The following is a 14,990-nucleotide window of genomic DNA, read 5'->3' on the forward strand; positions in this document are numbered from 1 at the left end:
CACTTCCCTCGTGCCGCCCAGCCAGAGCTGTTACAGGAGCCCAGGGATGAAATTACAGCCAGGGAGATCCAGCACCTGAGCTGGCTCCAGCAGCACGTGGCCAACAGGCAGCGGAAAATCCCTCCCGGAGCCAGCTGCCATTGGGAAGATGTTTCCTCTTCTCCGGGCAGGCAGGGCAGGGCTCAGCATCGCCCGGGCCCATGGCCGGGGTATCGGCCCGGAGGTGTGGGGGTCTGGGGCAGGCAGGGCCCCGTGCCACCCAGTGTCTGGTGAGCCCTGGAGCCTGGCCCAGCTGGAGCTGTGCCGCTGGAGCCAGCACCAAGCAGAGGCAGAACCATCGCTGGCCCCAAAGCCCAGGAGAGCCCCTGATCTCTGGGAAGTAGCGCAGGGATGTGGGCAAAGAAGACAAAGAAGACAGATGCTTTCTTTATTTTCTTTCCCCCTGGATTTAGTAGTTCCAACCCCTTCCAAAAATGTCTATGCTCTCTTCTCAGCTCTTTTCTAAATCCAACCCACTCATTTTTATTATCCCTCGAGGAGTTTGTTCCCTGTAATACATTATCTGCTCCCTCATTGTCACACCAGCCCCAATCTCCACATCCTGCTGGACCCAGCATCGGTTCGAGCAGCCCTGTTGTGCTTCCTCTCTGCCTTGCTCACATCCCAGTCCATCCTTGATTTCCCAGAGAAGGCAGTGCTGGAGCTGCTGGTGTAACCTCCCCTAGCACCTGCAGCCACATCCTAGCACTCCCTCATTTCCAACCTCCAAGGGGTGAGGGGAGCAGAGCTGCCCCCAGAGATGGGTTCTTGGTCCCATCAGTGTCATGCAAACCCCCAGGTAGTGTGGGAACAGTGTGATCCTGAAAACCCCTGACACCTCACAGACTGGGTTGATAGATGTGGGGAGTTGGGGGACCTGGACAGGTCCTGTCTGTGTCAGGCTGGAACCCCAAAGCCCAACCCTGCTCTTTTCCTAGCTCAGGCTTGCCTCAGTGAGGACCAGAGGAGTGTGGGTTTGGTTTAATCTGCAGGGAGATCTTCACACCTTCCTTTGCTCTTTTCCTTGCCAGCCCCTCCACCTGCCAGTGCAGCACCACGATGGGGGCAGTGCCCATCTGGTGGCAATTGCGGGTTTTTTGAAATGCTTCCCCTCCTTCCCTCTCCCTCCTCCATCCTCTGCTCCTCCTCTTCTCACCCTTTTCTTTCTCCATGTGTTTCTTGCTGGTGCAGCATGGATGCAGCTCAGCAGGATGAGGGAGGATGGGGAGATGCTGTGCCCTGTGCCAGTGGGGAATTGACCCCCAGAGCTGCAGTGAGTGCAGATCAGAGCGAGAGCAGGTCCCAGCCTTGCACACGCGTGTGCAATCCCTGCTGTGCTGCTGGGGCTGGAGGTGTCCCTCCAAAGGACGGGGTTACGGCAGCAGAGGCTGCCTGGGCTCTGCGGGGTTAGCGGGGGTACAGCCTGCATCCGTGCAGATGCAGCGTGTTTATTCTCACCAGATAGTTTGATGGCTTTATCTGATCACAGGTTTTCCTGAGGAAGGAAGGGTGAGTCTGAGTCACTTGAAAATGGGGGCCCTTCATCTCTGGGTATGACTGGTGGGGCCGTGGATCTCAGCAGAGCCCCAGGGCAAGGTTTGCTCTGTGGCTCTGCTGGGTGGGCAATGCCATGGTCAGTAATGGATGTAAATACAGTGTGAGCAGCCGTGGGTATCAGAAAGCACCCAGGACTCAATGCCACGGAGGGAAGAGCAAGATCATTTACTGTGTCTGTGGTGAGAGAGGAGGGAGCTGCTGACACGGTGCCCCTGGTGCAGAAAACACCATCACAAGCAAATTGAAAGCAAGAGATAAAATCTGGCAGCAATTGATAAATTCAAGGGAGAGACAGGTTCATGCCCTCCTGGAAGAAAACCCAGATAATTAAACTCCCTTGTTCTGTTAATGCCTTCTGTGAGGGGCTGGAGGAACCAGCCATGGGAAAGTCATGGCTGCTGCTGGAGAGCTGGAAGGCAAAGGTGTGCTGGGGGAGTGCTGGGAGATGGGGAAACAGAGTGGGTGGAAACAGCTCCAGCTCCTTAAAGCTGGGGAGCTGGGCTGGGGGCTGCAGCAAAGCTGGAGCTGTCCTCTGCTCCCCAACCCACCCACACACCAGCATCCTTCCCAGCTGCCTCTGTGCCTGAGAAAACAAATGGATTTTCCATGAAGCGCCCTCGGAGCCGTCACACTCGGCATTTTGTGGAAACTGGGGGTTTCAAGCCTTCCTGAGCCCAGCCAGGCTCCGGAGAGGGGAGCGGAGCAGGCAATGCTGAGCTGCTGAATGCACACAGAGCCAGGCCCCTGGGGTCCAGAATTAATAGGACAGAGCAGGGGCTGTTCCCTGCATGTTTTATTTATGGGAATCAGGCCAGTGAAGTTCCCTCAGCTCACCAAAATAGTCACATCGCCTCTGCTTTGCGCTGCCCACAGCCGTGACCTTGATAAATGGGTCAGTGCCCGGCCCCCTCTGCGTGCCTGGGGGGTGTTTGCTGCATGGGGGGAGGTTGGGCTGCCTCTCAGACCCCAAAACTCGGCCTTGATGTGTCCAAGGGTGCTCCTGCTATGGGCAGGATGCCTGGGCTGCCTGCAGTGCTGGCTCTGCCCGCAGCAGGAGCAACCCGTGAGAAAGGACCCACGGGAACTCCACCGAAAATCCCCCAAACACCAAGTGAGATCCGGGCACCCCCCTTCTGAGAACGGTGCATGCCCAGAGCCGTGTCCCCAGCACCGAGGTGACATCAGCCTCTTGCACCAAAGTGGAGCCCCAGGGCAGTGCCTGGTGGCAGAGATGGAGACCCCAAAACAGGAAGCAAAAGTGGGGCTCTGCTTGGTTTCTGTATTTTTTCTCAACCTGAGTTTTTTAGCTGTTTCCTGATGCCAGATTACAGTTGTCACCTCACTAAGTTCACCACCACAGTGACATCTCTGCCAGTCCCATTTGGCAGCTCCGAGGCCACCAGAGCATCCCTGAAGTGGTACCCAGGAGGGAAGGATGCTGATCCAGGATCAAACTGCTCGGGTGTGATGGCCAAAGGGCGCTATCAGTGTCTGTGTTTGGTAACCATGGAGCGAGGTGCCTTTCCCAGGGCTGCCGGTGAGTCAGTGGCGGAGCCGGGAGCAGCCCGGTTCCTCTCCCCACCCTCGGCCCCAGCACGGCATCTCCCTCCCCACTTCCTTCCCTTGCTGATAATTAGCCCTCAGCTTTGCGGTTCCCGGTGATTTCTCCCAGCGTGGCATTTCCCCATTTGGGTGCTGGGAGGGAGACGTGAGCCCCACACCCACTCTAGTTCCCACCACGGGAAATGACCATGGGTGGCCCCAGGAGCGGGGAACTAGGGAGGCGTTTCCCAAAAATCCCATGGCCAGGAGCAGTCCAGGCCAAGGCACAGCAGTGCCCTTTGCTGGCAGGAAATCCTCCCCAGTGTTTAAAGCCCAAGGGGTCCGTGGAGCATCTCAGCAGCTCCAGGGCAGCAATGGTGGGTGCAGGCAGGGAATCCTATGCCACGTCCTGCTCCAGTGGGATCAGCAGTCAGGGGAGGCTGCACACCCACCCCACATTTGCTCAGAAAGAAGGGCAGCTGCCAGCACAGCCAGTCCCTGGGGAGGGCATGTGGGGACAGGGCCATGTAGAGCCTGTCAAGGACCTTTGTGTGGCTGCCACCATCCAAGGCTGATAAAAGGCTCCAGACACTCTTCCTGCTGCCTCCAAACACACAGCCCCACCCTAACCCTGACCTCTGCTGCTCCAGGTCCTTCACAACTCAGGGTCCCTTGTGGCGCCAGGACCCCGGGGCTCGGCTGAGGCTCGGGCAGCGTGGCAGGATGACATTTTGTTAGTGGCTAACTCAGATCACTTGCCCTGGCCCCGATGTGGGGGTTTGCCATACAACCCCTTCTCCATCCCAAGGAGAGGTTTGCTGTCCTGCTGTGTGTGGGGGGTTTTCTTTTGGAAGGGCACAAACCTGGAAGCATTGTGAAGATGTTTGTCCAGGGGGAGGGATTTCTCCTTCTCTGCATATTCCTCCCCATTACCTCCCCAAGGATTTTAGAGGCTTTACCCAGAGGTCCGTGTCCTCCAGCAGCATCTCAGGGGCTGGCAGTGAAATCAATAATAAAAATGATGCTCAGCTCCTGTACAGAGCATTACGTCTTCAAAGCCCTTTGCTGGCATAAACTCATTAACGGCGAAGAATCGAATTCTTCATCACACAGGTCCCAGGGATGCAGATCTGGGGGGCGATGGACTGGAACATATTTGTAATAAGAAATCGCTGCTGTCGGTGGCCCCGTGCAGGAGGGCCCTGAGGAGCCGGCAGGAGCAGATGGAGAAGGGAGGGCTGAGATGGAAACCGTGCCCAGGGCGGGCTGGCAGCATCCTGGCAGAGGAGCTGCTTCCCCTCCTCATGGCAGCCGGTGGGCCAGGGTCTGGGAGTTGGTCTCCTGTGCTCCCCACAGCCCCCCCCCAGCCTCCCGATGCAAGGGGAAATGAGTCTGGCATCATCTCTGCAGCTCTGCCTCCCTTTGGAAGCATCCCACCCCTTTTGAGCCCCTTTGTGTCATTCCCAGTGGAGCACCCCACTCTTCTCCAGCCCTGGCTGCCTACCCTAAAACACTAGTTTAACACCAGCCAAGCCAGGATTAATGGAAAATTGGGGATGTTCATCCTGGTTGGACTGCAGGGATGGGGTGGGCAGGGGGAAGGTGGGGAGGTGAGTGGGGGGTTGCTGTGTCTGTCTGTGCTGAGTGACTCAGAGCTGCCGTACTGGCCTGGGGCACAGTGGGGGCTGGAGGGACAGGGTGACCCCCTGGAATACATCCAAAGTGGCTTTTTTTCAGGCACTGGCAGCCCAGGCAGGCTCCCAGCCTGTCCAGCATGTCCCAGCTGGTCTCTCACCCCACCCCAGTCCTTGGGTTGGGACCCCCAGACACCCCTGCACCCACTGCATTGCCCGCTCAGCCCCTCCCACCCGGACAGGAGATGCCTGCTGGGGAGAGACTTCATCCCGGGTATCCCGCGGGACTCGGGGTGCGCTCCCACCCGCGGCCGTGGCCTCTTGCCCAGGGCAGGGTGTGGAACCACAGATTCTATTTCTGTTTTTCTCCCTGGGAGGTGCTGCAGGAGGGAGGACGGGAACACCCTGACCTGGTCCCCGAGGTCCTTGAGGTCCTGTCTTTGGAATAGGTCATACACACCCATGCCCAGGGGATGGCTGTGCTGGGAACGGGGAGGGGAGGGATGTCCTGTACCTCTCCACTTCCCTATCCCTCCTCCCTGCGGTCGGTTCCCTCCCCATCCCCGTCCCTGGAGGGACCAAGCCCCTACCGCACTGAGTGGGAGGCTCCTCGGTGCGGGGGATGGCGGGATGCAGGGGCACAGAGGGATGCGGGGACATGGAGAGATGCGGAGGCCGAGCTCATCCAGGGTTACCTTGGAAACGGCACCCGAGCCACACATCCCTGTCACCACTGAGGGTCTGAGCCACTGCGGTGGTGAGGCCAAACCCCACTCGCCGGCTCAGGGTGACGGCAGGAGTGTTGGGAAACGTGTCCCCCAGTCCCGCTCGATGGCTGGTGCCAGGCAGGGGGAGAGGTGGCTGCAAAGGGGACTGTGTTCTCTCCCAGGGCAGGGGGGCATCGCCCAGCCCTGAGCAGGGAGAAAAGCCCCTGCAAGGGTGGCTGCTGGCCAGCGTTCCTCCTGGCAGCTGGATCCCTCCCCGGCAGCCGGATCCCTCCCTGGCAGCCGAATCCGACCCTGGCAGCCGGATCCCTCCTGCAGGACAGGCACTCCCCGCAAAGATGGAATCTTTAAATAAATAACGAGCTGCCGACATCTCCCGGCTCCGCTGGCAGCGCCACGCTGGGAGCCCTCCCTGGCAGCCCCCGCACTCCGGAACACGACGGGAACGGGGACAGCGCTGCTGGGAGCTCGGCCCGGGGGTTGGTAATGATCGAGGGAAAAGGGCTGGCGGGGCCCTGGGATGTCCCTGGCGGGGTCAGCGCCGGCTGATGGCTCTGCCAGCCCTCTCCGTAAAGCTTGCTGCGATGGAGCATCACAGCCTTGCTTTGGGAATGGGATTTAATCACTGAGGGCTCGGCTGGGGGAGAAGCGCTTGGTGCTTCTTGGGACGCCGTGATGGATACGGGGATGTGGCAATGCGGGAAGGACGCAGGAATGCGGGCAGGGTGTGGGGACGAGGGAGGGATGCGGGAATGCAGGCAGGGCACAGGCGGGGCAGCGGGGATGTGACCCATCGTTTTTTCCCTGCTGGAAGACGCTTCCTTGCAAACCGGTTTGCAGGGTGGAGCGTTCCAGAAGGCTCTGCCGGCCGGGGGAGGCAGGCCGGGCGCGGGCAGAGCCCGCAGCAGGGTTCAGGCAGAGGCCAGGCAGCGCAGGCAGCGCGGGGAGGGAGCGGCCGCCGAGCCAGGGAGCCTGGCAGGGCAGCGCAGGCTGCAATTAGCCGAGGAGCGACGGCAGGATCCTGCCTCAATTAGAGAGAGCCTCCATCCCCGGCCGGCGGGCACGGAGCTGTGCCCATGGGCAGCAGTCCTGGCACCCCGCGCTGCCGGCACCGGGCATCGCCGCTCGGGCTGCGGAGGGGACACGGGGTGCGGCGGGCAGGGGGTGGTGTGGCCGAGCTGGGGGCTGCCAGAGGGAAGCGGGGACAGATTCTGCTCCAAAAGCAGCGGAGAGGAAGGAAGAAGCAGCTAAAATAAGCAGGTGGGTGGACAGGGAGGAAATGATAGTGAGGCTGATAAGGAATGGGCTGGGGAAGGGGGACAAGAACCAAAAGGTCCCCAGGAAACGGGAACTGGTCCCTCTGGGAAGCAGAGGGAGGTCACGGCACAGGAGGGAGTCCTGCGCTCCCGGAGAGTGGGTGTGCAGGCGAGGGATGGACAGAATGCTTCAGCAACACGGGAGGTGCCAGCCCCGTCCCGACATCCTCTTTAGGCACTCTTTAGGCAGACGCAGACAGAGGCACCCTGAGCATCCTCGGAGGGTGGGTGGGATCCCCCGGAGCGAAATGCCGGGAGGAGGAGAGCAGCGCAGAGCTCTGTGTGGTTTGTGAGCAGACAGCTGCCACCTCCACTCCAGGCATGGCCATGAAGGGTCATGGAGGGGGACAGAGACCAAACCAAGTGCCCAGCACTCCAAGAGTGGTTTGGGATGGGCCCAAGGGGAAAGAGGCAGGGAACGGTGGCAAGCAAATTCCTCCCTCAGCGTGGCATTCCCCGCCCTCTCTGCCTGCTGGCGTCCAGCATCCCAGGGCTCCCGCAGCATCCTGGGGACCTCCACAGCATCCCACCTGCCCTCTGTATGTCACAGGTGGGAAGGATGGTGTCAGGAAAAGTGTGGGGCCATGGGGCTGGTGTTAGGACAAACCCAGGGATTTGGGCAGGGGGACTGGGTGATGGGGACAGCCCAGAGGGGCTGCAGCCTTGCTGTGTAATCAATGAATGGTTTGGGTTGGAAGGGACCATAAAGCTCATCTCTTTCCAGACCCCTGCCATGGGCAGGGACACCTTCCACTAGGCCAGGTTGTTCCCAGCCCTGTCCGACCTTGGCCGTGGGGAGCAGGCGGAGGCAGCTGGCCGGAGCGCAGGATGCTCAGGGCCAGAGCTGTGGCTGCTGTCCTGGGAGTTTCCACATGAACCACACACTGTTCGCATCTGAGCCTTCTCCCCGTCCAGGGCAGCCGCTGCCGGGGGTTATTTCCTGCCCTCCGCGCTCTCCCCCCGCCGCCCCTGCCTGCCCCAGCCCGGCTGCTTCCTCTCGGCCGCCCCGGGGGCTTTCCATGCTGCCAGAAAATAAATCTCAGGCTATTTTTAACAGAGGGGAAAACGCCAAGGTCTCCTCCAGCCTGGGCTGCTGGAGGAGCCGTGCGCGGACGGGCACCCCCGGAGAGATGAAGGAGGGAGAGGAATGTGCGGGAAGGATGTGGGTAGGCAGGGCAGCGTGACCCCGCTTTCATCTCCCTGCCTCTGGGCGGGATTTTGGGGAAGGCAGGGAGAAGGGCGCCGAGAAGGGGGCACCAGCTGGGTGCTGTGGCACCCCCTTGCCCCCCTTTGCAGCAGACAAACCTCCCCCACCGCAGCGCCCCCGGCACCCATTAATGTCACCCATCGTCTCTCTGCCTGTGGGAGTGATGGGGGGGTCACCCCACCTGTGCTCTCACCACCCCAGCTGGGATGGGGTGACCTGGAGGTGTCCTGGAATGGGGAGGGCCACACGCACACACGCAGCGCTCACCCCGCAATGGGTCTGTGCCAGCACCACGGGAGCTGGGGACTCGGAGGGTCCCCTGGGGTCAGGGCTGGGCCAGTTGCTGTTTTTAACCCCTCTAAGTGCCTTAGGGAGGCTGCGAGCGGGATCAGCTGGATAATGCTGGCGGGGGCAGAGGGGGGCTGCACGGATGGAGCTGATGATAACGGGGGAGCACGGACAGGCCACCCCACCCCGCTGCTCCCCGAGGGTGGCTGTCCCTGCTCCAGACTGGGACGCTGCCATTCCCTGCCAGCTGTCCCCACTGCCACTCCGCACGCATCTTTCTGGCTGCAGCGACGCGATCCAAGGACTCGCCCTTTCCTGGGACTCCAGGGACTGAGGATTTATTCCTTACAAGGCTCCTGCTAAAATCTCTCCACCTGAGAGACTCCCACCAGCCCCAGCACAACCAGCGCTCCCATCGGAGTGGGAGGAGGTGTCTGCTCTCCTTCTCCAACCGGGAGATGTTGTGTAAAGCCCACAGCCAGCGGAAATGCGGGAAGAAAAGCAGGGAGAGAAAGAGGAGCTGTTTCCAAGGGCTGGATGGGAGGAGAGCAGAAAATAGGAGGTGGAGGTGAAAGTGTCAAACCTCCCAGGACTGGCTGTGCGGGGACAGAGTGCTCGCTGGTGGCTTTTGGTCCTTGTCCCTCAAGGAATCACTGAGACCAACTTTACCTCTGGTCCCCAGCATGGTGGTGATACTGCAGCCACCTCCCTGCCAGTGCTGTGTCACCCAGGGCTCAGCCTGTGCTGGAGTTTTCAGGGAAAATCTGAGCTCCACATTCCCAGCCCAAGAACTGCTGACCACCTTTGATGACATTTTCCTGTGACATGGGGGAAAAACCCCTGGGGCTGGCTGGGATTTGGGGCGCCTGGCCATGTCCCAGCATCACCCCAGGCTGGGGGTTTCCAGTGCCAGGGGTGTGGGGCAGTCCCCATGTCGTGGGACACCCACAGAACACTAAGCTGGACTTCACCTGCCCCAGTCCCGTTCAAGCCACAGGAAAACCCCAGGTCTGTGCCCTGGGACAGCCTAAAACATCCCTGGGGACTTCACAGAATGGGCTGGATTAAAAGGGACATTAAAGCTCATCTTGTTCCAACCCCTTGCCACAGGCAGGGACATCTTCCACTATCCCAGGTTGCTCCAAGCCCCATCCAACCTGGTCTTGGACATTCACAGGTATGGGGCAGCCACAGCATCACTGGGCAACCAGAACAAATGCCTCACCACTCTCACAGGGAAAAATTTCTTCCCAATATCACATCTATCTCTGCCCTCTGCCAGGTTTAAGCCATTGTCCCTTGTCCTGTGACTCCAGGCACCTGTCCAAAGGCTCCAGCTCTCTTGAAGCCCCTTTAGGTACTGGAAGTTGCTCTAAGGTCTCCCCAGATCCTTCTCTTTTTCAGGCTGAATGCCCACAGCTCTCTCGACCTGTCACCAGAGCAGAGGTGCTCCAGCTTTTGGAGCACCTCTATAGAATCCTCTGGGCAGCACAAGCTCACTTCTCCAGCCTGTCCAGGTTCCTCTGGATACTATCCCTTCCCTCCAGCATGTCAGCTGCACCACATGGCTTGTCTGGAAAGGGGAATAACAAAGATTTGGGAACCATCCCTACCGTAGGGCTCAGGGGATCACCTGGAGGGGCCTGACCCAGCTGCAGGGATGGTGCCGAGGGGCTCTGCCTGTGACCAGATGGCTCCGAGCAGCCCTAAGCTCTCCATAATGCCCCTAATTGTCCCCCGGCGCGGGAGCGGGTGGCCCGGCCCAGCTGGTGCCTGTGTCCCCCCGCAGCCACGGCTCCGGGACCTCTGGCTATTTTTAATCCCAGGAAGCTATTTTTGAAGGGAGAGGCTATTTTCCCTGCCCGCGGCTAATCCTGTCTTGCTTTTCAACCTTACCCAGCTATTTGCCGGGGCCGCATCATGGGCAGCTCCCTGCCCCGGACAGCCTGAATCCAGAGGGATTCGGGGCAGGAGGGATCGGGTGGGAAGTGCCACCCCCTGGGCAGCGATTCGGGGCAGGAGGGATCGGGTGGTCCCGCACCCCCTGCCCTGCTCTGCCGGGGCCGGGACTGCTGAACGCCCGGGCTTGATCTGGGCAAGGGCACCGCAGTGCCACGGAGGGGAACGCGCCCCATTTGCGGCCCCGCACAGATCGTTCCCCCCAGCCCGCCCCGCGGGAGCCAGGAAGGCCAGCAGAGGACGGGGATGCCAAAGGTGACGGGACCGCCTGTCCCCCGGGCGCTGCGGGGACCGCGGGGTCCTGGGAGCGCCGGCGAACTGGGACTGAACTGGAAGCAGGTGTTGGGCACGTCCCGGCGGGGAGGAAGGGTGGGGGTGCAGGGCCGGGGGGAGCGGGGTGCACATCTGGCAGCGGGGGGGTGGCAGGAAGCGTGGCGCTGGCCCGCCCCCCCGTGCTCGGCTGCCTCGGGGTCCCGGGGGCCGCGCCGCTGCCAGATGTTCTGCAGCTGTCTCCGGCGCTTCCTCTCCCTCCGTGCCCCGCATCCTCCGGGAAGCTCTTCCCTGCGCTTCCTCGGCGGGGAGAGCGAGGGAGACCTCCCCAGCCCCCCGCTCCTCCGGGCCCGGCTTCCTGAGCCGCCGCGTCTGTCCGCTCCGGCGTTCAGCTCTTTCACCCTGGGCTCGCCTCCCCCCACCCTCCTCCCACCTCTCCGCGGCCCCTCGCTCCTTTTCTTCTCCTGCCAGCTCCCGATCCCGGGGGATCTCTCCCCTCTCTCGCCTCCCGATGCGGGGGCTGCCTCCTGCGCTCCTGGCTCAGAGCTCGCCTCGCTCCCAGGGCAAAGGAAGGCAGGAGGCGGCAGCGCCGAGCATCCCTTATTGCTTTTCTTCTCTTGCCTCTCCCAGCATTTCCTATCTTCCCGCAGCGCAGGGGCTGCTCAGAGCCCGACCAGCCCAACATGGGCAGGGAAAAGCCGGGAGAGCCGCAGGGAGCGCGGCCGTGGGCTGCGGGAGCGTGGGCTGCGGAAGCCGGGGAGAGATGCTCGCTGCCGGCAGCTCACACCGACTGCGGGGCGCAGATAGGATTCAGGGATTAGAGCATCTTAGGGAACAGGGCTCTTCCAAGCGGCAGATGGTGCTGGATGGATCCCAGGGAAGAGTTAGCGGGGTGGGAAACAGGTCCCAGAGCAACCCTGGGCAGGGTAGGGGAAATCAGGGAGAAGCGGGGAGGAGGAGGGTTTTTGCCCAGCCCGTTTCTGGAGCGCGGGGGAGGCTGGAGGGACGGATCCTTGCCCCAGCTCCCCGGAATGGCAGCTGGCACCCAGAGTCGGTCACAGCTGCAGTGACAGCAGCGTGGCTTTTGCATGCCACGTCCCCGGGAAGTTTCTGTTGTAGCCCAGCCCGGCTCGGGGTTCAGTGTCCCGGTTTAGGGATGTGGCTCCGTCACCCGCCGGGTCCTTCAGCTGCACGTGTCCCTTGTCCCCATGTGTGCGTGTGTCCCCACAGCAGTGCACGCTCCCGGGTGTGCTCAACATTCTGGGGGTGCGTGGGATGCCCCGAGAGCAGGGGCTTCATCCTCTGTCCCTCCATGTCCCCTGCATCCCCCTGAGGTGTTCTTGGCTACGGGGATGCCTTTTTGGGCTACCTAAAAACACAGGCCAGACAAAATCAAGGGCATAAATAGTGGTTATATTTATTGAAGGTCCTTCAGGTACATTTTGGGCAGAGAAAGCCTCCTGAAGGGGCTACACCCAAAATGGATGACAGGTCACAGGTTTTCACACTTTTATAAGTTTGGTCTTTTTGCATATTGGAGGTTAATCTTCCAATTACAGCATCAGGTAATTAAGTAATTTACCCCAAATTTGCCCCCACAACTCACTTTTATTTACATTTCTCTGGGCTTGAGACAGTGAGGTGTCCTTGATTCCCAGACCTAGAGAGGAATTGTTTTGTCTGACCAAAATGGGAAAGTGGTAGCTAACACTTTCTATGGAGTTCAGAGTTATACACTAAGGAATTGAAGGATTAGGAATATATGAAAAATATAAAAGCTAAAATCCTAAGGCATCAACAGGAGTTCATGCTCCTGGCTGTGCACATCCTTCTGGGGGTGCATGGGAAGCCCTGAGACCAGAGGCTTCACGCCACATCCCTCCATGTGTCCCCTGCATGCCCCTGAGATGTTCTTGGGCACAGGGATGGGTTTGTGGGCAGCAGGGTGCTGCCATGGGGCTGGACTGGGGCAGTCCCTCCTGCCCCATGGTGCTGGTGGCTCCCTGGACTCTGCTGTGACTACAGAGATGAGCAGCTTCACCCCAAATGCTGCTGGGGGAATTCCCAGTGACGAGGGTGGAAACCAGCAATGATGAGGGGGGTCCCAGAGGGAAACCCCACAGTCGGGGCAGCACTGGTGGCTGACACGGAGTACCCGGGTGCCTCCGGGAGCTGTTTTGGAGCTGAGAGCAGCCAAATGAGCCGGGATAACAAAGCAGAAATTAAGGGACCCATTTCCAGCAGAGGGGTATGATCTTCAAAAGTGGCCTCAGAGGAGAAGAGTCTAACTTGCTGCAGCTGAGATTGTTCCCAAGGCTCCTGAGGGCGTTTGTGGTGGGAACAGGGGGATTCCAGCTGACAGCGGGAAAGCCCAGCCACCACTCAGGGAGTCACTGACATTTTCTAGGAAAGAGCAGGACGTGAATAGGAACCCCTTGGGCAGCCCGTGGGTTCAGCTTTCTACTTGGGGTAGAGAGGTGACCATGGGGAAGCTCTGGGAGTGCCAGGACCCCAGCCCACCCCAGACTGCGCCATGGGATGCAGCCACATGGTCTGGGAGCTCACACCAACTCCTGACATTGGCAGGGAGGTGGCAAAGTGGGGGATGTGGGGGTGGTCCAGGCAAGGAGCTGAGCATCCAGAGGATGCTCTGGATCCATGCTTGATGTCAGCCCCAGCAGCTGCACTCATGTCCCCTCGGCTCATCCCCACTTGAGAGTCCCTGTACCTTCCCCAGCAGCCACGGTGGTGTCTCAGAAAGAGGAAGCCTTGCCCCCGGCATCCCCCCACTGTCATCCGGGGGCTATTTTGGGTCTGGAGAAAAGCGGAAGGCAGCAGCAGGCGGGTGATCCCCTGCAGCACGCAGAGACCAGCGGTGGATAGGGAAAGAGGAACCCCAACATCGCCCCGCACCCCCCTTCCACCTGGGGATGAGGAAAGAGGATCTCTCTCACCTGCAGCATAAAAGGTTTTTGGGGGTGTGGGCAGTTCTCAGGGTGATTGCAGGGGATCCTCCAATGTGTCCAGCATGGTGCTGGTGCACACACAATTTCTGAATGCTGGCTTTTGCTCTTAAATGTGTGTTTTGCCACCAGTGCCCAGGTAAATGGTAAATGCTAGCATGTGTGAGTGACCCAAGGAAGGGTCAGGGATGTAACTGTGAGTGGGGGCTGAATCTGATGGGGAGGGAGGGAAGGAAGGAAGGAAGGAAGGAAGGAAGGAAGGAAGGAAGGAAGGAAGGAAGGAAGGAAGGAAGGAAGGAAGGAAGGAAGGAAGGAAGGAAGGAAGGAAGGAAGGAAGGAAGGAAGGAAGGAAGGAAGGAAGGAAGGAAGGAAGGATAAAGGGATGGAGGGATGGATGGGCAGGTGGACACAAGGATGGACAGACAGGGTCCTGTTGCACCCACACTTTGCAGAAGGCCATCCAGCTGTGCTCCTTCCCCATTGCACCCCCGGCTGCTGCTGTCCCCAGTGTCAGCCCGAGGGGTGGGACATGCCTGGGGCCCAGTGGGAACGGGAGCACTGCCGTGGGAGGAGGACAAGAAGAGCCAAAGGCTGGCCGTGGGCCATCACCGCTGCCTCTGGGCGGTGATATCTCTGCCGAGCAGAGATACCCTGCTCGGGGGATGCTCCATTAACACCTGGCGCCTGGGAATGGCGCCGGGCCGGGAAGGGGCGATAGGGGCTGTATCAGGCGGCGCAGGCTGGCTCCCGCTCCGCCGGGGCGGATGCCGCTGGCATGAGGAGCGGGAGCCCGGCCCGCTCCGCTGGGCCCCTTCCAGCCGCGGGGAGGAGCGGCGGGAGAGCAGAGCTGCACGGGCAGGGAGGGAATCTAGGTCAGGGCTTGCTTTAAAAGGGGGCACGGAGCCCAGAACGCGGCGGCTTCCAGCGAAGCCACGGAGCACCGGCCGGAGACACCGGGACCTGGCAGCCGAGGAATGTCGGTGCTCACCGGAGCATCCCCATCCCGGAGCTGCGGTGGCCGAGGATGCCACGGGTGCCGCTCCTCGTGTGCGTGGCCGTCCACGCAATCCCTGGGAAAGGGTGGTTTGCAGTTCAGGGCTGGAAAACAGCGCGGTGTCCGCGGAAAGGCGCTTTCCAGAGACACGCGTGCCTGGGCACAGGGAGGTGCCGCTCACCTCCCAAAGGAGACTGTCAAATGGCTCCCTCCTTCCCCTCCGCCTCCACACGGCTGGAAGGGCGTCAGCGAAGGGAACTCGCCCCATGTCTGACATTTCTGCATTCGCCAGCAACCGGCCAACAAAAAAAGCCCCAACCGAGCAAAAATCCCGGTGGCAGCAAAAAGGGAACTGAGGAGAGGTGGAGGGTGCAGAGCTGTGGCTGCCAGGGTGAACAAACGCCTCCACATTTTGCCCCCCCCAAAATAACTGCCCAGCCCTGATAGAGCCCCAGCAGATCCTAAAACACAAAAGGGATTTTATTTTTTCCCTCTC

The sequence above is a fragment of the Lonchura striata genome, chromosome 20 (assembly GCF_050655825.1).
Source record: "Lonchura striata isolate lonStrDom1 chromosome 20, ASM5065582v1, whole genome shotgun sequence".
NCBI lineage: Eukaryota > Metazoa > Chordata > Aves > Passeriformes > Estrildidae > Lonchura > Lonchura striata.